Below are 27,399 nucleotides of genomic sequence, written 5' to 3' on the forward strand. Positions count from 1 at the left end.
CAGGCAAGAATATTGGAGTGGTTTGCCATGCCCTCCTCCAGGGGATCTTCCCAACCCAGGGATCAAACCTGCATCTCCTGTGTCTCCTGCGTTGCAGGCGGATTCTTTACTGCTGACCCACTGGGGAAGCAGTTCAATTTTGCCTCCACTTTTACTCCTAATTCTAGTCTGGTTCTTTAGCTTCTGGGTTCTCACACTGGAAACTGCCCATGAGAGAGACCATTGGTTTGTTGGGTCAGTGAGTTGTCACCCCTGTTGACCAGAACTGTGATATTAGGCCTCCTCAGAGCTTAAAGGGTTTCCTTTGTGGCTCAGCTGGTAAAGAATCTGCCTGCAATGTGGGAGACCTGAGTTCAATCCCTGGGTTGGGAAGATCCCCCGGAGAAGGGAAAGGCTACCCACTCCAGTATTCTGGCCTGGAGAATTCCAAGGACTGCAGAGTCCATGGGGTCTCTAAGAGTTGGACATGACTGAGCGACTTTCACATTCAGAACTTAAAAGCAAAATCAAAGATGATTGCCTTTGGCCAAGTTACAGATTTTTGGTCAGTTCAGTCCTGGCCTGGTAACCATGTTGCCTGATAGAAAGCATGACCACATATGAACAATGAATTGCCTTTGCTCCTTTTCTCAGAAAGCAATTTGTACACACTCCCATTACTACATCTACCACAATGTAACCTAATTTTTTCTCCATATGCCCAGTCCCCTACAAAACAATAACGCTGAGGCCAGCAGCAGCCTCTCCTATCTTTGTACCTCTAGCTCATAGCACAATACCTGCCACATGGTAGACTTTCAACAAAAGTCTATTGAAGTTAATTGAAACAGAGACAGAATCAGAAAACCTGAATTCAAATTCCGATTTTGCCATTTCATAGCTGTGCAAACTTGTACAAATTCATCTTTCTGAATTTCCCTTTCCTGTTAATGTTAAAAGATACAGTTGTGATAAGTATTAAATGAAAAGTAGACATATCTAGCACAGGGCCTGGCCCACAGCTGCTCCATGTGTGTATACATATTTATGTCATGCCATGCCTGCTGCTCAGTCATGTCTGACCGTTTGTGACCCCATGGACTGTCGCCCATCAGGGAAATCCATTGGATTTCCCAGGCAAGAATACTGGATTGGGTTGCCATTTCTTTCTCCAGGAGATCTTTCCTATCCAGGGATCAAACCTGCATCTCCTGTGTCTCCTGCATTGCAGGCAGACGCTTTACTGCTGAACCATCAGGGAAGCTCTAAATACATATTTATATATAGATATAATTAGTTTAAATATAATTTAAAATATATAAAATATCAGTTCTAACTGTTGCTTCTTAACAACAGACTGGCTCCAAATCAGAAAAGGAGTGTATCAAGGCTGTATATTGTCACCCTGCTAATTTAACTTATATGCACAGCACAACATGAGAAATGCCAGGCTGGATGAAGCACAAACTGAAATCAAGATTTCCAGGAGAAACATCAGTAACCTCAGATATGCAGATGACACCACGCTTATGGCAGAAAGTGAAGAAGAACTAAAGAGCCTCTTGATGAAAGTGAAAGAGGAGAGTGAAAAGGTTGGCTTACACCGAGGAAACCAAAATTGAAAGAGACATGTGTACCCCAATGTTCATCACAGCACTGTTTACAATAGCCAGGACATGGAAGCAACCTAGATGTCCATCGGCAGACAAATGGATGAGAAAGCTGTGGCACATATACACAATGGAATATTACTCAGCCATTTAAAGGAATGCATTTGAATCAGTTCTAATGAGGTGGATGAAACAGAGGGAAGTAAGTCAGAAAAAAAAAACACCAATACAGCATATTAATGCATATATATGGACTTTAAAAAGATGGTAACAATGACCCTATATGTGAGACAGCAAAAGAGACACAGATGTAAAGAACAGACTTTTGGATTCTGTGGGAGAAGGTGAGGGTGGGATAATTTGTGAGAATAGCACTGAAACATGTATATTATCATATGTGAAACAGATCTCCAGCCCAGGTTCGATGCATGAGACAGGGTGCTCAGGGCTGGTGCACTGGGATGACCCTGAGAGAGGGGATGGGGAGGGAGGTGGGAGGGGGGTTCAGGATGGGGAACACATGCACACCCATGGCTGATTCATGTCAATGTATGGCAAAAACCACTACAATATTGTAAAGTAATTAGCCTCCAATTAAAATAAATAAATTAATTTTTTAAAAAAAGATTGGTTTAAAGCTCAACATTCAGAAAACAAAGATCATGGCATCCAGTACCATCACTTCATGGCAAATAGATGGGGAAACAAGGGAAACAGTGACAGAGTTTATTTTTGGAGGCTCCAAAATCACTGCAGATGGTGATTGCAGCCATGAAATTAAAAGATGCTTACTCCTTGGAAGAAAAGTTATGACAAACTTAGACAGCATATTAAAAAGCAGAGACATTACTTTACCAAGAAAGGTCCATCTAGTCAAAGCTATGGTTTTTCCAGTAGTCATGTATGAATGTGAGAGTTGGACTGTGAAGAAAGCTGAGCACCAAAGAATTGATGCTTTTAAACTGTGGTGTTGGAGAAGACTCTTGAGAGTCCCTTGGACTGCAAGGAGATCCAACCAGTCCATCCTAAAGGAGATCAGTCCTGAATATTCATTGGAAGGACTGATGTTGAAATTGAAGCTCCAAAACTTTGTCCACCTGATGCAAAGAACCGACTCATTTGAAAAGACCCTGATGCTGGGAAAGATTAAAGGTGGAAGGGGAAGGGGATGACAGAGGATGAGATGGTTGGATGACATCACTGACGTGATGGACAGGAGTTTGAGTAAACTCCGGGAGTTGGTGAACAGGGAAGCCTGGCGTGCTGCAGTCCATGGGGTCGCAAAGAGTAGGACATGACAGAGCAACTGAACTGAATTGAACATATATAAAATATTTTAAATATATACTTTTATTTATATATTCAATATACAATAATATTATACATATAAAACTATACATATTTATATACCACTGCTGTGTGTTGTAATTATGTCCAAATATGTCTGCTCACTCAATCATAGGGTAAGTTTTAAGGACAGGATCTATTTCTCACTAATCTTTGCATCTCCGTCTCACCCCAAATCTCTGCACACAGTAGATATTTAATATAGATGACTGTAGGAGGGGAGCAACAGATTTAGAAATTCCATTGCTTTAACTCTCCATATTTTAATATTTTTCAAGACTTAAAAACAAGCAGGAAACATGAAGCATCACAAATAAATTATGGTCAGGCTTAGTTTCAATAACTCTGGATGTCTAGCAATCTTCTGAGAGCCAAATGAAAACAAGGTTGACTATGTTCCAGTTTTCCAGTGTGTGTCTCCACCTACTGTATTTACTGGAAAGCGACTAAAGCATTCCTTCTAAGAGTGAGTTTTTCAAGCTGTGTCCCTGGACAACCTAAGCTCCGCCTTGGACACATGTACACGTATGTGTCTGCAACACCACTAGAGGGCAGGCTAATGCTTAATCCAGATATAAAGCTGAGATGGGACAAGTCTTGGGGAAAAAATTAAAGGAACGCACCACTGGCTTCTTAGGCTTGTTTCTAAATGGAAAAGTACATGTGGGGATGTCCAGATTTATGTTTTGTGTTCTCTTAATTAGTTATGCGATCTTTCCACTCGCCTTTCCTGTTCAAGTTCTTCTTTCAATTGTACAAATAAACTTTTCATTTACTTTTTTTTAGAGATTGAACCTACAAAAATAAATCAAGATGAGGTAACACAAGTAAATACTGCATAATTTACTTGGTGATGTTTGGGAAGCTGAGGTTTCATCTGTGTTTATTTTTAAAACAAAGGATTTTGTAAGGTTTGATTTACCTGATTCTTCCTATTGTGTCACCTTGACAGGATGGAAAAGGGGAAGGGAATTTGCAGAAAGAAGAAAACCAAGAGAAGCTAAAGACACACAACTGTGTGCGTCACACAGGTGAGGAGAGGGGGCACATTTAAAGGGATGAAGGAAGGACAGGATAAGCACATGCTGAGAGGTTGTTTGGTCCCAGAAAGCACCCTGTCCTCTCAGCACTTCTGAGCCACCATGAACAATCCTGCACTCTAGCCTCAGCTGGACAGCTACCCCTTTATGTAAACTCAGAGCAATTACCCTATTCACACCTCAGTAGCCTTGTCTAGAATGTAAGAAACGTATACTGTTGAATTTGAATTGATTTCCAATTCAAATATGAACCTATGTTGAATAAGAGAGAATGGATGGGTGTGTGTGTGAGCAAAAATGCAGGATGAATGTTTATGGAGGATTCTGAGAATAATCATTTAACAGAAACAAGCAAATAAACTAACAAACAGACAGTGAAGCTGGAGGCGCCTTCCAGCCAACCAGAGTATAGCAACAGTACTCCCATGCAGACCTCTCTTTGGAATTTGTCCTCCGCATGTAGCCTGAGCTCTCAAATACTGAGCTGCCCTCTGTTCCACTCCAGAACATCCAGGAGAGACAGGTATCTGAGCACTCAAGCAAAGCTACAGCAGGACATGGTGGGCTAGTCTTGGTTGGGGCTTTAAAGGAGAAATTTGCAACCCCAAATGACAAGCTAACAAAATTCTTATTAAGAACTCACTCATGTCAAGATAGAACAATGGTTAAAAGAAGTACACAGCCCTGGAGATGGTACTGCTACTCATCCAAGGCTGGTATAAGTCTACTGTCTAAGTAAATGTTGGCTTTCTATGATTTTTGGAAAATTCCACTATCTTTCTATTTTATCTCCACAGTTGCAATTACTTTAATCTTACAGCATGCTAATAAGCAGCTGGACTGGGGATTTAGTGCTATTACTGCTCTCTGATACTGTAATAGCAGATTAATGACTACCTTCAAAGTTTCAATTATTTTTTATCTTAATACTTCTGAAAGTTCTGTCTATATAATCACTGGAAAAGAAGTTTCCACCCCACTTGGTAATTCCCATAAAATCAGCTCTATTTTAAATGTAAAGGATCGTTACTTTGACAATAACAATACATATGAAGAATTCATGTATGTCCCATGGGATTCTTCAGGCAAGAATACTGGAGTGGGTTACCATTCCCTTCTCCAGGGGATCTTCCCAACCCAGGGATCAAACCCAGGTCTCCCAAACTGCAGGTGGATTCTTTGCCGTCTGAGCCACCAGGGAAGACCATAACAAATACACACGAAGAACTCAAAGCGTTGTGTGTACATTTGCTACATCTGCAATTCCAGCTATCCACCACTAGGGGCTAATGCTAACCGCGTGACCTAACTCTCAGAGTGGGTCACAAAATGCAGATTTCTAGGCTTTCATAGGGTTTCCCTGGTACCTCAGCTGGTAAAGAATCCACCTGCAGTTCAGGAGACTCCAATCAATCCCTGGGTCAGGCAGATCCCCTGGAGAAGGGATAGGTTACCCAACTGCAGTTTGGTAAAGAATCCACCTGCAATGTGGGAGACCTGGGTTCAATCCCTGGGTTGGGAAGATTCCCTGGAGAAGGGAAAGGCTACCCACTCCAGTATTCTTGCCTGGAGAATTCCATGGACAGAGGAGCCTGGTAGGCTACAGTCCATGGGGTCGCAAAGAGTCAGACACAACTGAGCAACTTTCACTTTAGCTAGGCTTCATAGGCTTCACTGCAGACAGTGATTGCAGCCATGACATTAGAAGATACTTGCTCCTTGGAAGAAAATCTATAACAAATCTAGAGAGCATCTTAGAGAGCAGAGACATCACTTTGCTGACAAAGGTCCAACTAGTCAAAGCTATGGCTTTTCCAGTAGTCATGTACGGATGTGAGACTTGGTCCATAAAGAAGGCTGAGCACCAAAGAATTGATGCTTTCGAAGTGTGGTGCTGTAGAAGACTCTTGAGAGTCCCTTGGACTGAAAGGTCAAAATAGTCAATCCTAAAGGAAATCAACCTTGAATTCTCGTTGGAAGGACTGATGCTGAAGCTGAAGCTCCAAGTTCCAATACTTTGGCCACCTGATGTGAACAGCCAACTCGTTGGAAAAGACCCTGATGCTGGGAAAGATTGAGGGCAAGAGGAAAAGGGGGTGACAGAGGGTGAGATGGTTGGATGGCATCCCTGATTCAATGGACATGAGTTTGAGCAAACTCCGAGAGATAGTGAAGGGCAGGGAAGCCTGGTATGCTGCAGTCCATGGGGTTGCAAAGAGTCGGACGTGACTGAGTGACTGAACAACTAGTATAAGTTTTGTGAACTCCTTCCACAAAAGAAAATCTTAGTTTAGGAGGCTAATTCATCCTTGATTAAAAAGGAGAGTATGAATATCCATATAAATTGTATCCACACCAACCACTCTTCACCACCTCTACTGACCACCATCAGTAAGTTCAGGGAACTTATACTAGTTGTTCAGTCGCTCAGTTGTGTCTGACTCTTTGAGACCCCATGTACTGCAGCACACCAGGCCTCCCTGTCCATCACAAACTCCCAGAGTTTACTCAAACTTATGTCCATTGAATCAGGGATGCCATCCAACCATCTCATCCTCTGTTATCCCCGTCTCCTTCCACCTTCAATCTTTCCCAGCATCAGGGTCTTTTCCAATCAGTCAGTTCTTCGCATCAGGTGGCTAAAGTATTGGAGTTTCAGCTTCAGCATCAGTCCTTCCAATGAATATTCAGGACTGATTTCCTTTAGGATGGACTGGTTGGATCTCCTTGCAGTCCAAGGGACTCTCAAGAGTCTTCTCCAACACCACAGTTCAAAAGCATCAATTCTCTGGCACTCAACTTTCTTCACAGTCCAACTCTCACATCCATACATGACTACTGGAAAAACCATACCTTTGACTAGATGGACCTTTGCTGGCCTTCATGGATGGCATCTTATGAGTTTTCTTGGTCTCTGTCTTCTTTGGGGTTTGGCCAATGGGAGGCATCGGCAGCAGAGAAGAGAATGAAAGAAAAGAGACGGGGCAGCGGGAGGTGTTATTCATTCCCTGAATCCCTCTCTGTGTGTACATCTTCCTGGACCAAAGGGCTCAGAGGAGTCGGGCAGCCCTCTGTGAACTATAGTTCTCTCTGGGTTCTAGCAGCTGGCCCCCCACCCCATCCCTTTGCGTCTTCAGGCCTGGGTGGTAATGGTTGCCTGCAGTTGCTAGCTCCAGGGTGTTTCCCTTACTCCTGCCCACACCTATGTAGAAGCCCTTCATTAATCTTTCCTCAGTCACTCCATTTGCATGAGCAATCTGTCTACCATCAGACTCAGACTAATGATCTAGGAGGGTTTTGTTGTTGTTGCTGTCTCTTTTTAGTAATAAACGCACCTAAGTTGCTCAAGTGACCACATTTCAGTCTTTTTCTCTCTTTCACTGTCTCATTTCCTGAGCTGTTCTTATCAATAACATCAGTAATATTGACCTGTGCCCCTGCTAATCCCAACACCCCAGAAAGTCTCAGCATTCAGCAACTCTATACAAAAAAGGGTCCTGGCTTTTCTTTTCTTTCAGAATATTTATATTTTAAACATAAACATAGAGAGCTTTAAAAAAAGAATCAGCTACTAAAAGATTTTTTTAATGCCTCTCCCACAACACCTGTCACCCTATTTATTCTCAACACCCCATAGCATTACTGCTTCAGGCAAGACTGATTGTGTGAGCATTTAACCAACAAATATCAGCAACTGGGAAGCCCATAAATAGCAGCAGGGAGGACAAATAGGATGACTCAGTAAGCCTTCTGAGTCAGCCTGGCAGGGACTGGCCTTCCTTCTTAATTATGGGGCACTAGATCCATTGTCCCTGGAGCCACCTCTCAGTCTCATCTTACCAATATCAGACATCCAGTTTCCTTTAAAGATGTGCAATTATCCTCCTTCTAGCTCCCATTAAAAATGAGAGTGCCTGGGCTTAGAGACCTCCTGCAAACTCACCGTCTATGTCCTCAGCAGTGAACCCCTTTCTGAGATCGGCAGCTATTCACACTCTTGTCATGTTCTAGCCTGGCTTTGGCACCCTCAATTTGTGGGAACTCAAGTATGTCATTTCACCTCCATGAATTTATCTCCTCTCTGATGAAGGTAATGAAAGTTGTCCAGGTACAGGGTTGTCAAGAAGATTAAAATCCATTTCGCCAACTCTATGACAGTGTGGCAAAGGCAAAACATAGGGATAAGAAAAAGATCAGTGGTTGCCAGGAGGTGAGGGATGAATAAGTGGAGAACAGGTGTAAGGCAATAAGACGATGCTGAACAATGCTGTAATGGGGACATATAACCTCATATATCTGTCAAGAGCCCATAGAACTGTACAATGCGAAGAATGAACCTCGCATAAACTATGGACTTGGTTTAATAATACTGCTCCAGTATTGGCTCATCGATTATAAGAGATAGACCACACTAATGAGAGACATTAATAATGGAAGAAACTATGCAGGGGAGAGGGAATGGGTATATGGCAACCCTTTGCACTTTCTGGGAAATTTTCCTGTAAACTGAAAACTTCCCAAAAAAAATGAAGTCTTACCATATGATCTTATGTATATGTGGAATCCAGAAAAAAACTCAAACTCATAGATATAGAGAACAGGTTGGCAGTTGCCAAAGGCAGGGAGTTGGGGGTGGGCCAAATGGATTAAGGTGGTCAAAAGGTACAAACTTCCAGTTACAACCAGTCTGGTGCTCTGTGATGATGTGAAAGCATGGGATGGGGGAGGGGAGGGAGGCTCTCAAAGGCAGGGAATATTTGAATAATTATGGCGGATTCACCTTGTTGTATGGCAGAAACCAACACAACATGGTAAAAATTAAAAAACATAAAAGAAAAATAAATGAGCCACAGAGATATGATATACAGCATGGTGACTATAGTTAATAATACTATATTGTATATTTGAATCTTAAACATTCTCATCACAAGAAAACAAAGTGCAACTATGTATGGTGATGGATGCTAATTAGACTTATTGCGGTGCTCATGCTGCAAAATATACAAATATCAAGTCATTATGTTGAACATTTTTGAGAGTCTCTTGGACAGCAAAGAGATCAAACCAGTCAATCCTAAAGGAAATCAACCCTGAATATTCATTGGGAGGACTCACGCTGAAGCCGAAGCCCCAGTACTTTGGCCACCTGATGCAAAGAGCCAGCTTGTTGGAAAAGAAACCCTAATGCTGGGAAAGACTGTGACAAAGGGAATGGAGTGACAGAGAATGAGATGGTCGGATGGCAGCATCAACTCAATGGACAAGAGTTTGAGCAAACTTTGGGAGATAGTGAAGGACAGGGAAGCCCAGTATGCTACAGTCCACAGGGTCACAAACAGTCAGACATGACCGAGGGAATGAACAGCAACAACACCACCTGAAACTAACATAATGTTATATGTCAATAAAATAAATAACTAAAATTTGTTAATGTTTGAATAAAATAGTCTTTTTTAATCAGTTGAGAAAAGACATTTAAAAGTAAGCCCTTTATAAATTCTAAAGAGCTGTATTAACTAATAAGGCATAACACTCAAGCGATCTTCAGGAATTTATTGATAATTTTCAAAGTGCGTTCAGGGGAGGCCTGCTGAGAGGCTGTTCAGCCTCACAGGGCAGAGCCCCAAATTGCTTCTTAATCACCTGTCTCCATGCCTACGGAGCTGGTCAAGATGCAGTGGAGAGTGGAGCAACCATGAGCAGCTTGCCTTCACTGCCCACTGGAAAGATTTCTACAAAATCCAAGTCAGGCTACACTGATTCTGCCTTCACGTGGCTACTCCTGTGAGACTTCTCGGCATCAAACACCTCTTTTAAATTGACCAGGAAATTTTCACACGAAATACCCTTCAGCACTTTTCCTTTTAATTCTCTGCCAGCCCACTCTCACTCTGCCCAATATTTAGTAGTCATGTTTGATTAGGGCCACATTTTTCAGAGGTGAAAAGCTCTGAGAAGATGTAGGTAGGGATTAAGTTCAATTAGGCTAGGAAGCAAAATCTTTCCTCCTTTTAAGCCAACGAATGTCTAAGCTATACAAAGCTTCTTAGAGTGTGTAGCTGTGGGGACTTGGAGGGTGGAGGGGAGTTGTTTCTGGGTCTTACAAACATGGGGGTCTGATGAATACCCAAACCTTGTAAGGTGAGGATTGTAAATCATGGAGGACTTCCCTGGTAGTGCAGAGGCTAAGAATCCACCTGCCAATGCAAGAGAGCAGAGGTTCAACCCCTGGTTCGGGAAGGTTCCGTGTGCTGCGGGGCAGCTAAGGCTACGTGTCACAAGCCACACACCTAGAGCCTGTGCTCCACAAGGGAAGCCCCCGCAGTGAGAAGCCTGTGCATCACACCTAGAGAGCAGCCCCCGTGCACCACAACTAAGAAAGCCCACGCAGCAACAGAGACCCAGGGCAGCACCAAATAAATAAATAAAAATTATTAAAAAAGAATCATAGAGGAGGAAGGAGCATCGGCCCTCAGTCACCTAGCAGAGATGGAACCCGGGATTCAAAATCATGGCAAAGAAAGCCATGCCAAATTACTTGCTAGCTAATTTCAGCCTACTTATTCTTGGATAATAGTGGTCAACTCCATTACTTCTCCTGGATAATACATGCAGTTTTGACATAAATCTTCAAAGCTTTGGACAAAGACATTCAGTGTTCGCCAGGCTATGATTGTTGGAACTTTGTTCTAGGAGCTATTAATAGGTCTGTTATGAGAAAAAGAGGTTCCATGGTTGAATAACTGAGAAAGACTACACATGACAAACCCCTTTGTGAACAGTGATAATGCATATTCACATGGTAAGGGCTCTGGCAGCCTGCAGCTAAGAAAAGTACTGAGCTTGTTTAACCCCGTTTCCCAAATGTATTCTTGCACTAAGCACTCATTAGTATTTCCTCAAACACCAGCTTGGGGAAAACTGGCTTTTTTAAAAAAGTAACTAATGATGGAAGTTATAGGCACCCTAACGTGATTGTGAAGGAGCCATTTTGGCAACAGCATCTCATGTCAGTGGCTTTCCCATTTATCCATAGGTGAGGGTGGCGTGTGGCCACACTCCCCCTATAACTTGATATAAGTCCTGCTGTCATCACTAGGTATTGAAAGTGTTCTCAGCCATGGAGTTCTTACTTAGAGGTTTGCTCTAGATTCTGAAGCAATATTTACTATTGTCAACTGGAAAATAAGGAGAAAGAATGTGTCTGAAGAGAGAATAAACCAGAGCCTGATGAGAGCAACAGAGGAAAACAAACTGTATATCTAACAACTCTTGTCTCCCACCCACTCACTATCTGAATATGGAGACAGAACACCTACATATTTAGGGAACAACATTCCTAATGAGTGGTACTGGAAATCTGAGCCACATTGAATACAAATAGGATGCATCACGTTTGCACAAAAAGGAGGAAAGGAGACAAAAGGAAAGCCTTTGCTACGTGGGGGTGGAAGCTTGGATCTTTGGAATCTCATTGTTGAGGTCACTTTTCAAAACCACTCCCAATTTCTGGGCACAGAAGGTCTTAGTCATCCCAAAAGGTTTAGCTAAAGAATGTGACTAAAGCAAGAAAGCAGTCATTAGGTTTTCAGAGGATGAGAACATGTCCTGTCTGGGGACATGCATGCATGCCCCTACACAGCATGGGCCCCACAGCTGTCCACTCTTGGTGCGAGCTTGCGGGGAGTGGAGCCAGGAGGGAAGCCTGCTATGGGCAGAATGAGGCGGGGCTGCACAGGAATGAGCCTCTCCCTCCAAGAGTCTAAAAGAAGATGAAGAATTTCTAACCCAAAGAGAGACCAAAATCCATCCAAGAATAGAAGTGGAGGGGACAAGAGCTGTTTGAGTTACTTCCAAAGCAATCCAGGTTAGAACACTGTTTCTAAGGAGCCTTTGGTTTCCCTCGGGACAGCTCTAGTTTCAAAGTGGCCTGTTTTGCACAAAGAGGCATGCGAAAAAATTGGTCGAATGACTGAGCGTTAAGTTTGAATGCAGTGAAGAATATTAGACAAGCTCCCGAGCATGAGTTGTCACAGGAAAGAGAGATACCTCGGAAGCCAGAGGTGCCTCATGGTAAGATTAGAAGCTGAGATGAGGACGGTGGCCATGCAGGAAGTTCATGTTGCACAGGGCCTGTGAGTGAGATAGACTTGGGTTAGAATCTCAGCCTCACCACTGACTAGCTGTGTGATCTTAGGCAAGTTAATGAACTTTGCTGAGCTTTAGTTTTCTTACTGTAAAGTGAAATTAAAAATCCCTAACTCACATGAGGATTAAATGGAATAATAAATATAATATACTTAGCATTGTGCCTGACACAGAGTAAGTGCTCAATATATTGTACCCATTTTAAAGGTCATGGTTCTCTCCAGGAATAGGCTAGGAGATTTGAGAAGAATAGATAAGAAGATAGGAGAAGAGATGAGGAGAGAGAGAAAATGAAATTCTCCTATGACTTCATTAAATGTCCTGGAAAAAAGGGAAAAAAAAAAAAAAAAGACAACCTCAGCAGGATTCCATCAGGCAAATTGAGTGGGACCCCTGCCCATATTTGTGTTTATGGCCTCAGCAAGCATTACATTGAACTGATATGACCAGAAGGCTCTAGAGGAAAGGGAAGGATGGGGTGTGTCTGAATGGGATGGGAGGTTTCTTTGAGGAAACTGCTTAGATTTTGGATTTTAAAATCACAGTGCTAAGCTGTGATTTTATCATGATATCAGCATTCTATTTCATTCTTTAATTTTGATTAGAGTTTTAGATAAGCTCCAGAAGTCTTCACTTTTTACATGATCTTGTTCCTTGGAAACAAGGTCAGAAAATAGAAAGCATGAAGCCAAGCCTCTCCCTCCATATGTCTACCGTGCTACTAGAGCGCCAGACTAGCTGTCCTTCTCCAAGCTTGCATGCGCATGTGCTGTCGCTCAGTCACATCTGACTCTTTGTGACCCCATGGACTGGAGCCCCCCAGGCTCCTCTGTCCATGGGATTTTCCAGGCAAGAATACTGGAGTGGGTTGCCATTTCCTCCTCCAGGGGATTTCCCCGACCCAGGGATTGAACCCATGTCTCCCTACATTGGCAGGCGGATTCTTTACCACTGACCCACCAAAGAACTCCATAGGTTGGCTAATCCTAATTTCCCAGTTCCCTTAGTCCCTATCTGCCATTCAGACAGCCCACTCCAGTACTTTCAGGCTACAAGACAAAAAGGAAAAGCTTGAGGATATTTTCACAAAAGACAGTTAGGATCAATGGGATGGTTTTGAATATATTTGTTTGCTAATGGTAATTTTAATGAGCAAAAAATAGAAAAGGAATTAGTTCAAATTTCCCTACACAGATGTTTTAAAGAAATCTGAGCCTTCCAGAATGCTACCAAAAATCTTTTCTATTCTGAGAAAGAAGCAAATTTTTCCTTCTTTTTCTTTTTCACATTTTTTCTTAGTTAAATGTTTATTATCACCAGTATATTAGTTTTGAGTAAATTTACACCATATTGAATTTGCATTTTCATGTATTATTAGTACATTTTATAAATCATTAGGGTCCTTGGTGTGAACAAGGTGACAACACAATAGACCCGTTTTATAGAAGGTAGAGAACAATCTTACTATTTTCTTGGTTTAAAAATTGATGTTCTCATGAAAAAAAAAAAAGAAATTTGTGTTCTCATGTATATTACTTAAAAAATATTTTGGAGTATTTAGCCAAATATCTGTATCCAAGGAATGCAATCCGTTATTCCGTTATTCACTTAAGGATAAATACTGTCACTGGGTATGTTATGATTTCACTTCCAAGAATATGTGATGGCCAGAAGCCTGTTGGCCTTAGTGATGATGTTCCCACATGTTCAGAAGGGTCAAAATTAACTGCATTACATCAGCTTTGTGTTGAAAACATCCCACCAAAATCTGATATATTAGCAGGTTCCTAAGGCCAAAGAAAGAGTGTTTGCTTACGTATCTGTAGAGAGTAGTGTCAGATTATAGATCAAGACAAACTAGGGGCTGCCGTATTGTTTAGAGGAAAATTGTGTGGGAAAAGAAACTATTCCTAAAAAAAAAGAAAGAAACTAATCCTGATAAATTAGACCCCTAACATGATAACATGACACTAGTGGTAAAGAACCCGACTGCCAATCAGGAGATGTAAGAGATGTGGGTTCAATCCCTGGGTCGGGAAGATCCCCTGGAGGAGGGCCTGGCAACCCACTCCAGTACTCTTGCCTGGAGAATCCCATGGATGGAGGAGCCTGGTGGGCTGCACCCCACAGAGCCGCAAAGAATCAGACTTGACTGAAGCGACTTAGCAGGGCACAGCATAGCAGCCCTATAAGAAATGGGGTGAGAAAGGCACAAAATAGCAAATAACCTCGTGTGGTGTCAGAAGATTTAAAGAGGACTACTGACTTTACAGGCGGCGCAGTGGTAAAGACTCTACCTGCCAATGCAGGAGACGTGGGTTCAATCCCTGGGCCGGGAAGATCCTCTGGAGTAGGAAATGGCAACCCACTCTGGTATTCTTGCCTAGGAAATTTCATGGACAGAGAAACCTGGTGGGCTACAGTCTGTGGGGTGGCAAAGAGTCCGACCCAACTGAGTACACACACGTGGTTTGCTATCTTTGCTAGTTTAGCCACACAATCTATTCTTCAATTCAGGATCACGGCATTTTTACATTTACTTTAGGGAGATCACAGATCAAGAAACATTTTCTTGTATATCTCAAAATATTCAGACTTAGTAGCAAAAATCAACATATATCACATCCATTTAGATAATAGGTACCTGACTTCCTCTTTCAAAAGAGTAAAATGTCACAAAGGCTGAGCTCCCCATCAGAAGATAACGTGATTGTAAGCAGTTCTGTAATCCCCGAGGGAAAGGATTACTTCACTTTCTGAGGAGGAATTTATTTATTCAACATGAATAACTATCTGCTGAATTTTAATTCTGTCGTTTCTCAAAAATAAGTTTGGGCTTTGCTTTTAAAAACAAGCCCAGGAAATAGCAGTCTGATGGGGCCTGAAATAAGAAACCTTCTTCTCAGGCAGCTAGCAGGGAAGTTCAATATTAATATTTGTTCTACAATTGATCTCATACCCTTTGAGCCCTTGATCAGGGGTCTCTCTAAGGCTCTCTCTCAACAGAAAATTCAGGAGGCCCCTTAAGTCTCAGCACATGTTTGCCTCAAGCATGACATGAACTCTCGTCTTTTGACCAAAACAAAAGCCAAAGGTGAATCCTGAGGGATGGCTCAGCATCGATTCTGAGTTCTGTGGAGAAGCCCAGATGAACACAAGAAAAATGAATGGGTACAGTGACAGGATGCTAACAAATTATTTTTCTTTCTCATTTGTAAATTTTCTGTTACTGTTGTAATACATGCTTCATTCACAGGGTGTGTGACAATACAAAAGGAAGCACAACCCCACCCTCACGGGACCTGCGTCTTAATGCAGAGTTCCAGAGCCCAGGCTGTTTACTTGGAACAGCTAGCAAAAATGATATTGTTTAAGTGTTGAGTCTCCTGAAGATGTGTCTTCTCTTCCATGATTTTCTTCCATAATACATTCTCCTTTGGTGATCCATCCCCCCTGTGTAATCTTATCCACAGTGTCAATTATTAAGCATATTCAGTCAACACTTAAATTGTCAGATCTCCCCACTGAGCGCCAATGCTCTCTTTCCAGCTCCCTGATGGACCTTTTCACTGCTTATGCTATAGGCCCCTCATGCTCAACAACAGCCTCCTCATCTCCCAATGGACAGCACCTCCACCCAGCAAAGCACCTGAACCAGACACCTGAATATCATCTTGGACTTCCCCTCCCTCACGTCCAAGCCATGACCCAATCCCATCAATTCTATCTTCAGTTTCTCTTGGTCTAGTCCATTCCTCTCCATCTCTATTGCCACCAATTCTATCATGGAAGCCACCATCAGTTCAAATCTGCATTACATCACAAGCTACCTAATTGAACTTCTAAGCATTTTTAAAAAAGCAAATCTATTTTTTTCTTACCATCTGCTCAAAATCTGCTCCCCATTGCCCTCGGTCTATAGCCAAATTCTTGTGTGGCTTAAAAGGCATTTCTTGATACAGCCCAAGTTATCTCTTGTACTCTATAATCTAGCCATTCTGAGTTACTTGAATTTCTAGGTTCTCTCTTGCCTCCACAGTTTTCTGACAGTTTTTTTTTTTTGTCTCAGTCTAGAATTCCTGCTCCCTCCACTCTATATCTATGTTCCTGAATTTAGCTAAATCTATGCATATTCAGGCCACAATGTAGATAGCTCCTCTTCAGGGAAAACCTCTCTTCTCTCCACACTGATTAGGTGACCCACAGTTTTACATGGCACTCAAATAAAAGCACTTAAAACCACTGTGTTTCAATTGCCTGTTTCCTCCTCCACCCCCTCATTAGATTATAAACCCCTGAACATAACAATTTAGCCTCATTCACAACTGTAACCTATCACCTACCTCAATACGTGACATATGATCATGGAATAAAATTTTATTTCTCCCATATTTTTGCATAGGTTTTGGCAGCTATAATTGATAGTTTAAAGACAACATGAAGAGGAATTCCCTGGTGGCCTAGTATTTAGGATTTGGCACTTCCACTGCCATGACCTGGGTTCAACCCCTGGTCAGGGAACTGAGATCCTGCAAGCCAAGTGACAAAGCAAAGACAAATGAACAAAAGACAACATGAAGGAACAAAAAGCAAATACAAAAAGCAGATGTATAAGACCTGCCTGCGTGCATGCTAAGTCTCTTCAGTCATGTCCAACTCTGTGTAATCCTATGGACTCCTCTTTTAGACTCCTCCATCCATGGGGATTCTCTAGGCAAGAACACTGGAGTGGGTTGCCATGCCTTCCTCCAGGGGATCTTCCAAATGCAGGGATTGAAGCCATATGATAAAGTCATATTTTCTGCAAGTAAATTTTTTCCTATCTTATGTGAGGGAATCAAATATTTAAGTGTTTTATACTGTTAGAAAGGAACACTTGAAGAAGTTTGATATCATCCATGTTAAAACACATCACATTCCTGGGCTCCTTGAATACTCAGGATTCTTCTTCATCAGTTACTCTCTCATTGCAAGTGCCAGAAACCCAACTCAATTAACATAAACCAAAGTGGGAGAGGGAGGAGATAATTAATTCATGGAATCCAAGGAAAGATTGAATGTGACTAACACATAGAAAGGTCAGCCATGCAGTTAAGCCTTAAAAAGGACTCAAAACCAACAAAGACTGACTCTTGCAACTCTTTCTGCAAAATACAGCATGCTCTCTCACTTGGTCTCTCCACATGATGGAAAACACCACTGCATTATTTCCTAGAGCTTCCATAACAACATGCCCCAAACCAGATGGCTGAAAACAGTAGAAAGGTATGGTCTCACAGTCCTGGAGGTTAGAAGCTCAAAATCAAGGTGCTGGCAGGGTCATGCAGTATCTGACAGCTCTAGGAGACAATCCTTCCTTGCCCCATCTAGCTTCTGGTGTTTGCTGGCAGTCCTTGGTGTTCCTTGGCTTGTAGATGCATCTCTCTAGTCATATGGCCATCTTCTCCTTGTGTGTCTTCACACTGTCTTTCTTCTGTTCCTGCCTTTCTCTGTGTCCAAATTTCCCTGTTTTAGGGACACCAATCGTAATGATTAGGGCCCACCCTAAGGAGCTTATTTTAAATTGATTACCTCTGTAAAGACCCTATTTCCAAATAAGGTCATGTTCTGAGGTACTGGGGGTAAGGACCTCACCATATCTTTTTGCACAACAACTACCAACAGTTTCCAGTAATTGCATCTGAAGTTTTCTCCATCAGGAAAAAGGTCAGAAGTTTTTGACTCAGCTCATGTGGAGATCCCACCCCTGGATCAATTAACTGAGATAAGGCAGCAGCCATATAAGATTACGGCCATTTCTGCAGTAGCCATATAGATGGGGAAAGTCACTTCCTGGAAAGAGGTGGAACAATTATACCCATGTCTACTCCTCTTCTAGTTATAAGGAGACAGATCGATATAAAAGAATAAAGAAATACTATCATCTCAGCAGAATGACTGGAAAACATTAATTTTTGAGGAAGAGGTGTTAGGAAGGAGATCAAGAAAGAAGTGTATGCCATTATACATCAAATATTGTCTTTAATATCCTAGCTGGGAAACAAACCAAAGCTTTTGTTCTATTTATTGCTGTTGCAAATGGGAAATGTGCTATTCCTCTTTTTCTAAGTGTGTAATCAACTAGTTTTTCTCCTTACAAACAGCATTTTGCTCCTAACCTCTTTTACATTCTTGAGGTAAAAATATATAAGAACAAATTAGTAAAAGCTGTGGTAACTTTGAGGCATCAGAAATATCAATCTTTTTAACGTTACTGTCATATTAAGTAGCTTCAGTCATATCTTCAGTCATATGATATGAAAGAATCATATCCTATCTGATTCTTTGAACCCAATGAACTGTAGCCTGCCAGGCTCCTCTGTCCATGGGATTTCCCAGGCAAGAATGCTGGAGTGGGTAGCCTTGCCCTCCTCTAGCGGATCTTCCTGACCCAGAGATTGAATCCGCCCCTTCTGCATTGGCGTCCCAGGTGGCGCTAGTGGTAGAGAATCCCCCTGCCAGTGCAGAAGATGTAAAAGATGTGGGTTCAATCCCTGGGTTGGGAAGATCCTCTGGAAGAGGGCCTGGCAACCCACTCCAGCTTTCTTGCCTGGGAAATCCCATGGACAGAGGAGCCTGGCGGGCAACAGTCCATAGGGTCGCAAAGAGTCAGATACGACTAAGCAGCATGCACTCCAGCGTTGGCAGGCAGATTCTCTACCACTGAGCCACCTGGGAAGCAGGATTTGGATGCCTCCTCCAGCAGAGAGAGCAGGATGATGGCTCCCACAGCAAATCTGTATTATCGCTACTTGGGACTGAGGGTTGGAACCAAGGCCAGTCCTAGGGTGTAGCAACAAAATGCTCACCTAAAGCACAGAATTTACGGGGAAACCAAAACTCAGTAATTAAGATAAACACTATTTTAATGCAAATATTTGAAAGTATCTAACATAATGCCAAAAAAATACATGGTGAACAAAATAACAAGGTTTTAAATAAAAACAAAATCTGAGAAGGTTACGCCAAGCTACACTGGGACACTAAGACAAAAGGGAAAATTGTGTACCCCGATACACATGCTTTTATAACTGTTTTTCTGTTCAGTTGCCATCAGGGTTACATAACAATACCTTCCATACATGTAATTTTTTCCAGAACATTAAAGTAGCCCACCAGGCTCCTCTGTCCATGGAATTCTCCAGGCAAGAATATTGGAGTGGGTAGCCATTCCCTTCTCCATGGGATCTTCCTGACCCAGGAATGGAATCCAGTTCTCCTGCATTGTAGGCAGATTCTTTACCCTCTGAGACACCAGCGAAGCCCTTAAAGTATTTATAAATTTTTTAAAAATTGAAAAGTAGCTGTAACTACTTACAAAACATTATTTCAAGTTTAAATATTTTATTTATACCAAAGCTAGAATTCATTTTCATTTTACTTTATGAGCTTTAATGGAAGTGAACTCATTGATAACATTTTCACTAAAGCCATTAACCAGTTTGAAAAACTACATACAGCCATGTAGGTAGTTATAGACAGTATGTAGTATACATGCTTCCTTTTGCCTCAGGCTCTCGTATGGCTCAGCACAGCACCAGCCAGGTCTATGACTTAAACATCCAGCATCAAACGTTGCAAGGGCTCTGTAAATGGGAGTGGAACATTCCATGACACATTACTCCTCAGCTCTCCTATCTCAGCTCCTTCAGGTGGTAGCCTCTTTTTTCATAGAAAAATATCCCAGTTAGGCCCACTTTTAGGATAATGCTCCTCAAGGCCAATAAAGACAAGCTGTGTTCTCACAACACCCAGCATAAGTCAACCTCACACATCTGTTCACACTCCAGGACTCACTTCTCTGTGGACTTACAACTTATTCTCATGCTAATTATCTGGGTCCCAGTCTCCTAAAAACCTTAAAATTGAGATTTCACATAACTTTTCTAGAGCACCTACATTCTTTTAACAAATATTCATTGAGCACCAGATCCCTACTAAAAAAACAAATCATACCCCAGTTTGCAGGTTGCATTATCCAGCCTTATGTTTTTAGAATCTTAATTAGTAGTTTGTTTCATTGTATGTTGTCATTTAAAAAGCATGTTTAAGCATCTTTTATTATACTCTGTGCTGTCTTATGATACCTACATGTTTATGATTTTTCATTTACATTTGACCCAACAGTCCTGTGAAGCAAGGAAAGCAGATACTATTTTCACAGAAATTAATTTAGACATTTTTGTACAGCAGAAACCAACAGAGCATTGTAAAGCAATTACCCTCCAATTAAAAATAAAAAAATAAATTAACCTAGAAACTTATAATTTTGAAGTTGTAGAGTATCTGGTGACCAGCTCTATTGTTTTCAGATAAGGAAATAGAGTTTCAGAGCATTGAAGGCTCTTGCCCTCTCTGTCAGCTAATACGTGACAGAACTGGAGTTAACACTCACATCTTCTGACTCCACAGCTGGTGTTCTTCCCATCATGCCCAAGTTGCCATAATCTAACTACTATGCAGCCTGACAAGATGTGATTTAAGATATGCAGGTATAAACAACAAAACAGGGATGTAAGGTTGCATATAAAGAGGTCTAAAATAATCAAACCAATTGAAATATTAAAAAATAGAGACATCACTTTGCCGACAAAAGTTTGTATAGTCAAAGCTATGGTTTTTTCAGTAGTCATGTATGGATGTGAGTCTTGGACAATGAAGAAGGCTGTGCACCAAAGAATTGATGCTTTCGAAGTGTGGCACTGAAGAAGACTCTTGAGAGTCCCTTGGACTGCAAGATCAAACCAGTCAGTCCTTAAGGAAATCAACCCTGAATATTCATTGGAAGGACTGATGCTGAAGCTCCAATATTTTGGCCACCTGATGCAAACAGCCAACTCATTGGAAAAGACCCTGATGCTGGGAAAGATTGAGGGCAGGAGATACAGGAAGTGAGAGAGAATGAGATGGTTGGATGGAATCATCAACTCAATGGACATGGGTTTGAGCAAACTCCAAGAGACAGTGAAGGACAGGGAAGCCTGGCGTGTTGGGTCACAGAGTCAAACACAACTTAGTGACTGAGCAACAACAAGGGAGAAGTGAATTTTCTAGGGTGGAGGTTAATGAAGAATAATAGAGTTACTCAGCCTTAGATACAGCAGCCAAGTTCTGGAGGCCACGGCCTGTGGGAGTGGGGGAGATATGTGGTTACCACAGGGTGGGGGTAGGAGTGTGGTCAGCACAGGCAGAGGTCAACACACGGCCAACTTGACAAAAACCGGAGTCACAAATCTGGTCTGATCAGAACCAAGAAACAGACCAATGCCCAAGGTAGGCACTATTAGGAAGACCTAAAAAAAAAAAGAAAGAAAACACTACAATATTCCTTTCAAAAAAGCAGGAGGAAATGTGAAAAAGTATAATGATGGATGCTGGTGATGGCTATACAACAATGTAAATGTACTCAATATGATGACAGAGGATGAGATGGCTGGATGGCATCACTGACTCGATGGACGTGAGTTTCAGTAAACTCCAGGAGTTGGTGATGGACAGGGAGGCCTGGTGTGCTGCGGTCCATGGGGTTGCAGAGTCGGACACGACTGAGAGACTGGACTGAGCTGAACTGATACACTAAAAAGAGTTAAAATTGCAAATTGTATTATATGTATTTTTATCACAGTTTTTGAAAAATCATGACATAACTCAGGTTAACCTATTTCTCTCTACCTCATAGGGAAATCCTTCTGGGTCAAAAAGATAATCTGTTAAAGCAGTGGTTGGGATGAAATAGGGGAAATATACCCTCCTAAGGGGACACTTTGTAATTTTGTGAGTGTTTCTAATACACACAATAAAAAGGGTATAACTGGTCAGGGTCCTGGGATTAGGGAAATCCAACAATCTGTGTTAGTCATGCAGACAAAGAACTGTCCATGTCAGAGACAGCTTTGAATGTCATTTGTAGGTGAAAAACACTGTTTACAATGATTTGAGCCTAAAACCTAGCTTCATCTTACATGTAAAACAGATTATTTTTGAATTGTTTTAAATGCACTGAATTTCCTAGGAATGCAGCTACCACATAAATGCAAGGAAGACTGGACATTTTCTCACTCGTAACTTCACTCAGAATTGTTTATAATTTTGGAAAATCACTTTCTCACTGATGATGCCATGTGTGGTATTTGAGCCATTAATACATTATCTCAGTCTCAGTCTGCATTTGTAGCTGTCACAATCACAGTGATTCTGTAAGTGTCACCAACTGACTACAATACTTATTTATTATAAATTTCTTTCTTTTAATTTCTCCTTTATCATATACTTAGGGCTTCCCTTGTTGCTCAGATGGTAAAGAATTCGCCTGCAATGCAGGAGACCTGGGTTCAACCCATGGGTTGGGAAGATCCCCTGGAGGAGGGCATGGCTACCCACTCCAGTATTCTTGCCTGGAGAACCCCCATGAACACAGGAGCCTGATGGGCTACAGTCCTTGGGGTTACAAAGAGTCAGACATGACTGAATGACTAAAACTTTCACTTTTCTTTGTTATACTTAAAAGGCTATCTTGTAAAATTATGTATGGGACTAGGCTATATTATCTATTCATTTCATTTTAGAATAAAAGACATTTGCAATGGAAAATGGGAGCTGAGACTGGTGAGATGTATCTACATCTGGCCCAGATGTCTTGGTGATCAGAGTTATGAGTAATTTTCTAAACACTTTGGAGGAATCTGCTGTCTGAACAAGACCACCCCTTTATCATTGGCCTCCTACATTCATTTTGTGATGGACCAAGACTCTACCCTTGTTCAGACAGACCAGAAATAGTTCTTTCAGTAGTCTGCGACATCTTCACTGGGGAAGAGGAATATCAAATATTTGCCCACTAGAGTCTGACAATGGCACCTGGCACAGAGGGTAGTTAGTAAGAATTCTGAGGAAAAGGGTAATGATCAGCCAGAAAAAGAGAGTCTACAATATGTTGTCTGGCTCCAAAGATTGCTTCTAAATTAAGCAAAAACTTTAATAGATATATGCAAAAAATTTACTCTACACAATCAAAAGCAAGTTGAACTTAACTATAATTGCAATTATTTACAAGATTGGTCAACTCCTAGATCATTTTGAGGAGTTGATCACATTTTTATGTGCCTTGGGGAAAACATCGAAAAAGTTATTAAAGCAAAGGAATCTCACTGGGAAACAGTCTCTGTCCTCACTAAAAACAGTTTCCACACTTTCTTTTTGATGGCCAAACCAATTTCCTTTATAATTATTTTCCTCTGATAAATAAACATCAGTTTATTTTCCTTTGCTACATTTAATTCCCTTGAAAATTAAAAAGAACATTATATATTTCTTTCAGAGCACTTTAAAAACAACTCTTTTTTGTACAACTATTTTATAAAAGCAAAGCATGCCCAAACTTAATTTCATAATCTAAATTGTAATTTGAAAAAGCCAATGGTCAATTATGAAATTTAAATTCTAATTACTTTATAGCTCTGTTGTTTATAATAGCAAAAAGTTGGAAAAAACTTTAATGTCCACAACAGGAATCCAGTACATTCATAAATGGAATACCATGCAGCCTCTAAAGTAATCTTATGGAATTATTAACATTATTGAAAGATGTGCATGATATATTTAAATCATGAAAACACAACTCAAGTTTTTAGAAAGAAAATAGATATGTATTTAGAAAAAACTGAAAGTATATGCATCAAAATGTTACAAGTCATTGTTAGACAGCAACAATTTTTTGTGTGTCTGTCTGTATTTTCTACATTTTCTGCATATATATCACTTCTGCAATAAAAAAGCCTTATCAAAATAGATAAATACATTTAACTTTTATTATATATCATATATAATGCATATAGATTATATATGCTATATCTGGGAGATAGTGAAGGACAGAGAAGCCTGGCATGCTGCAGTCCATAGGGTCACAAAGATTCAGACATGACTTAGCAACTGAATAACAACTTTTATTGACTACCAATATTTTTCCGGGGGGGCTCACATTTTTTATAAGGCAACAGGAAACTAAGCAATTAGACAGAATAGGAAGGTAAAAAAGTTAAGCTCATTTTCTTTAACAGTTACTCTTGGCCATCATTATCCAACTTCCTCACCCCCAAATTCCAAACTCTTCTCCAGGATCCCTTTCTCATAAATGGTATCACCCAGCTAGTTGATCAACGAGACTTTGTTTCCCTGACCCCCAATCCAGGTGCCCACTTCTCTCTAATGGTCTCTCCATATTAGCTCCCAATTGGAATGCCCTCCTGCCCCTATCACCCCGCCCTATGACTGCAGCAAGCCTCCTAATTCCTCTCCCTTCACAAGGTGTGTCCTGACCCAGACTTGCCCACGTTGCTGTCCTAGTGAGGTTTTTAAAATTCTGGGCTGGTCATATTACTCCCTGCTTAAACTCCTTCCAACAGCTTCCACCACCTTCAGGAAAAGGGATAAACAAAACCCCTCAGATTTGGTGCTTACTTATCCTTCCAGCCCTACCTCTCACAGCTCTTCTATTAAGACTCTTCCTACCATCATGAGCTATTCCTGTCCTTCCAGCAAGTGACGCTCTCTCACACCTCTCTTCCTTTGAACACGTGAAATCCTCTGTTTGGGTCACCCTTCCCAGTCCCTTCTCTGGCCTACTCTTCATCCTTCAAAATGCACATCTGTTCTTTACTGCCCTGTGAAGCACCTTCCAGCCACAGGCTCTATGCAGGGGAGCTAAACCACAAGTTCATCTCTTGTACTGGAAATCACAGACTCTCGGGTGAAACTAGCCTGGTTCTGTTCTGCCACTGTCTGTCAAGACTGTGCTTTGGGCAAGGTATTTGGGCAAGGCTTAAATTCCTCAGCAATAAATAAGGATAAAATTATAAGCTTGTAAGGGCTTCCCTGGTGGTTCGGCAATAAAGAATCCACCTGCAATGCAGGAGCTTCAGGAGACATGAGTTCGATCCCTGAGTCAGGAAGATCCCCTGGAGGAAGGCATGGCAATCCACTCCAGTATTCTTGCCTGGAGAATCCCATGGACAGAGGAGCCTGGTGGGCTACAGCCCATAGGATCACAAAGAGTCAGACAGGCCTGAAGTGACTCAGCAAGCAGGCACACAGGCTGTTCTCAGATAAAATGTGACAGTGTATATAAAGGTGAAATTAACTCATCCTATGTCTTATCTAATTTTCTTTATATTCTGCTGTGTGTTTTTATTTCTGTTTGCCTGTTTTGCTGTGCTACTCCGCATGCAAGATCTTCCCAACAGGAAGCTCAGAGTCTTAACCACTGGCTCGCCAGTGAAGCCCCTGCTGTGTGCATTTCTTACTTATGAATCCTCTTACTTCCTTTTATTAGAAAGTGGCAGGGTGGGTATAAATAAATGAATACACAACTGGAAACTCCTGCTCACCTTTCAGAACTCAGAATTGTGTTACCTCCTCCAGGAAGTCTTCCTTAACCACCTCTACTCTCCATGCCTGAGTCTCATTTAGATGATCTCCTACTTGCTCACATATCTCTGCACAACTCTATAATTACAGGGCACAACCATGACTTGCTCCCTCGGCTAAATTTTCCATCCTCTTTCCTTAAGGAAAAAGACATCTTCCTTTTCTTGGCACCAGAAGATCCAGAGCAGTGTCTGACACATTCCAAGCCCTCAACTGTTTGTTGAAGACATGAAGAAATGGCCATTCACAACTACCTCTTACAACCCAATTAATTCCTTTTAGACTCTTTCATAGGTAATTTCCTGGGACAGTTTTGAAATTTTTGAAAATCTCTGAAGGGTCTCCAGCTCTCCTAGCAGGAGAAGAGGTATTTCAAGTTGACACCTCTGCTCTTTTCATGCCATTTGCCCAAAGAAGGCCTGCCTCTCCTTCTTGCCAATGTCAAGGTGGCTTTGATGTCGGTACCACTGAAAACATTTCTCATCCATAAATCCCTTTTCAAATTCTTCCAGTAATAAACAATGAGTGATCTTTCATCCTTTGAATTCCTTTAACATATAAGGTCTATAATTATTAACCCAACAATCACCATGTACTGCTAAGCACCTCTTTTATATTGTTATACTCAATTGCTACTTTCCTTCAGTCTGTAGTTTAACTTCCTTAAGTTTATTTCTTTTTCCCCCAAAAGAGAGAGTGTATTCCTTGTAGTAGCTGCCAAGTCTTGCTCATCGTGGCCTTTCCTGCAGTGCTTTGCATGTGTGTGCCCACAGATGTTTTTTAATCAACTTGAAGACAAAGAGACTCTGTTTAAGGAGCTATAGTCTCTGTTTACCAGTTCTCACTAATCCCCAGCCCCTTGACTCCCTCAATCCATCCTCTGCCTTTTTGCCTTTTTTTTCCTTTCTCTGAGGGCAGATAACACCACCTTCCATGTTTCTCACCAGGGCTCCTTTGCCTTTTGGCTTCCATTTAGTTTTAGCCAATTCAATGCTATAAAGAGCAATATTGCATAGGAACCAGGATGAATGTTAGGTCCATGAATCAAGGCAAATCGGAAGTGGTCAAACAGGAGATGACAAGAGTGAACATTGACATTCTAGGAATCAGTGAACTAAGATGGACTGGAATGGGCTAATTTAAGTCAGATAACCATTATATCTACTACTGTGGGCAAGAATCCCTTAGAAGAAATGGAGTAGCCATCATAGTCAACAAAAGAGTCCGAAATGCAGTACTTGGATGCAATCTCAAAAATGACAGAATGATCTCTGTATGTTTCCAAGGCAAATCATTCAACATCACGGTAATCCAAGTCTATGCCCCAACCAGTAATGCTGAAGAAGCTGAAGTTGAACAGTTCTATGAAGACCTACAAGACCTTCTAGAACTAACACCTAAAAAAAGATGTCCTTTTCATTATAGGGGACTGAAATGCAAAAGTAGGAAGTCAAGAAACACCTGGAGTAACAGGCAAGTTTGGCCTTGGAGGACAGAATGAAGCTGGGCAAAGGCTAATAGAGTTCTGCCAAGAGAACGCACTGGTCATAGCAAAAACCCTCTTCCAACAGCACAAGAGAAGACTCTACACATGGACATCAGCAGATGGTCAACACCGAAATTAGATTGAGTATATTCTTTGCAGCCAAAGATGGAGAAGCTCTATACAGTCAGCAAAAACAAGACCAGGAGCTGTGACTCAGATCATGACTCCTTATTGCCAAATTCAGACTGAAATTGAAGAAAGTGGAGAAAACCACTAAACCATTCAGGTATGACCTAAATCAAATCCCTTATGACTATACAATGGAAGT

The 27,399-nt window shown here is 41.5% G+C and overlaps 1 pseudogene; it reads left to right on the forward strand.

The window, feature by feature from the left end:
- Positions 1-11,998: 11,998 nt before the first annotated feature.
- The window catches only part of LOC110128352 (cytochrome c oxidase subunit 7C, mitochondrial pseudogene), a 28,266-nt pseudogene continuing 12,865 nt past the window's right edge, over positions 11,999-27,399 (forward strand).

Source organism: Odocoileus virginianus, chromosome 14 (assembly GCF_023699985.2).
Source record: "Odocoileus virginianus isolate 20LAN1187 ecotype Illinois chromosome 14, Ovbor_1.2, whole genome shotgun sequence".
Taxonomy (NCBI): Eukaryota; Metazoa; Chordata; class Mammalia; order Artiodactyla; family Cervidae; genus Odocoileus; species Odocoileus virginianus.